At 40.6% G+C, this 2,239-nt stretch overlaps 1 non-coding gene across 1 annotated transcript; it reads left to right on the top strand.

Moving 5' to 3' along the window:
• Positions 1 to 1,298: 1,298 nt before the first annotated feature.
• On the top strand, positions 1,299 to 1,373 carry TRNAG-ACC (transfer RNA glycine (anticodon ACC)). Its single transcript has one exon. It is a non-coding gene; the product is annotated as a tRNA-Gly (tRNA).
• Positions 1,374 to 2,239: the final 866 nt, after the last annotated feature.

Here is a 2,239-nt window from a genome sequence, read left to right as displayed (position 1 = left end):
ATCAAAAGTTACTGCTCAAGGGGTCTTGATTAGTAGATTTCCTTTGAAATTTATTTCCAGGGCAAACACTATGGAAAGCCAAGTTACCACTGAATGTTCCCCTAAGCACTTTTTTCTCTAGAACATTCGGTATTCATTTAAATTCTTTGGTCTCTCTGGGTTTTAACCCATGCTTCTTTCTTCAAACTGAAGCTGAGGTTCCCTAGGCTTCAAAATACCTTTCCTCAGTCTCTTTCCCTGAACCAAGTGGAATTCTTTTCCACTCTGTCCTAAAAATTGCACTTTTCTTTTTGCTCCTGCTTACTTAACGCCCCAATATATTCATGTTTAAGAGCATAAAACCTAATATAAACTGTTTCCTTCCCTCCCTTGCCACCTCCTTTCCCTTTTCATTCAATACCTATTCCAAGCCACAAAGAAATAAATAAGACATAATCGTTGCCTTCCAGGACGAGACGTAGTAACAGATGCAGAGATAAGACTATACTGCCCTCATGTACTGAGCATTTCCCATTTCTCTGTTTTGGGAACTTAAAAAAAAAAAAAATCTGACCACTTTAAGAATCTTTTGGGATACTTTCAATGGACTGTGACCAGCTCACCAAGCTTTTCTTTGGCCTCTGTAATTCTGACACACTAATAGAAAAAGAAAAAGGAAAAACTGTAGTGGACATTAGTCACTTTTTTGGCTACCCAGCATCTGAACTTTCTTCCTATGTTTAGGGAATACCTTCACCTTGAACCCTGTAGGTCGACCAACCCTGAATCCCACTCCAGAACCTGATGACATAAGATGTTTGTTTTTTTAGCTTCCTTTCCAATGAGGGTGCAGGCTCATAGCCCCAGCTCCACTAATCAGATTGACACCCTACCTGGGCTTTGAAACAAGGTAGCAGAGAATGGATTCTGATGATCAATGCCTGGAGCAGAAGCAACAATGTCAAGATTTTAGTGACAACAGGACCATGGAGCAGCAATGGTCCCCAATATCTACTGTTGGTGGTGGTGACGCAAGCAAAGGGGTCTAGTGTCTGCCAGAAATGGTGGGAGCAGTGTCCTCACCAGACAAGATTCTGTGGCCTGATTCTAGCTGGGGTCCTGCCTGCTTCCCAACCCCTACTGTTCCAGTATGTCCCCCTAGCCTGATTCTTCAGTCTTCCCAAGGACCCTGTGAGCTGCCCAGTACCCTCCAGTTAACCTCTGTCCTGCTATGTTAAATCAGCTTCAAGTAATAGCCTTGGCTGATAAAAAGGCAAAGCGAAATCACGCACTTATGTCACATGAAGACCAAAATGGGGGGAGGGGTATAGCTCAGTGATAGGAGTGTGTGCTTACCATGCACGAGGTCCTGGGTTCAATCCCCAGTACCTCCACTAAAAACAAACAAACAAACAAACAAACCTAATTACCCCTTCCCCCAAAAAACAACAAAAAAAATTTTTTTAACTCTGTGTGTTAAAGGGGGCGTGGGTACAGCTCAGTAGTGGAGTGCATGCTTAGCATGCACAAGGTCCTGGACTCAATCCCTAGTACCTCTCCTAAAAAAAAAATAGTAGTAGTAGTAGTAGTAGTAGTAGTAGTAGTAGTAGTAGTAGTAGTAGTAGTAATAATAATAATAATAATAATAATAATAATATAATAATAATAATAATAATAATAATAATAATAATAATAATAATAATGATAAAAGCCTCTTTCTTAAAAAAAAAAAAAAAAAAAGACCAAATGACCTCACAGCTGCAGGGCTGACTTTTTGCCGCAGCTGGAATATAGAAAATTGAAGGAAATCTAGTTATCACAAGATGGAACCGGAATTCTGGCTTCAAAATAACCTGCCCCTTGGTGGTCAGGATCACATTCGCATCACAAAGCCTGATTTTATTTGATCAAACAACACCATCCATCACATTAAGTTACTGTTGTCATTTTGATTTATATCGCTTTTTACTGCTTAAAAATAAAACAGGTAAGCACACTTTGCTTCTTGGGAGTTGTTTATAAGAGCAATAAGCATAAGGATATTACAGCTGGCTTGCATTCATATACACAGTATGGTGATAATAAGAATTTAAATCAATATGCTACAGCAGCTGCCAATTCTGCCCAATGCTGTGCCCTTAACACTGAGCTCTGCACTCTGAAAGCTGCTAGCAGTGAACACCTGCTACTCTAGGCTGGAGGGCTTTTGCTATGGGAGCCTACTTGGCCTGAAAGCAAGGCAGGCCAGCAGTTCTGAAAA

This window comes from Camelus dromedarius, chromosome 9 (genome assembly GCF_036321535.1).
Source record: "Camelus dromedarius isolate mCamDro1 chromosome 9, mCamDro1.pat, whole genome shotgun sequence".
Lineage (NCBI taxonomy): Eukaryota > Metazoa > Chordata > Mammalia > Artiodactyla > Camelidae > Camelus > Camelus dromedarius.
This window is presented reverse-complemented; position numbering and strand designations above follow the sequence as displayed.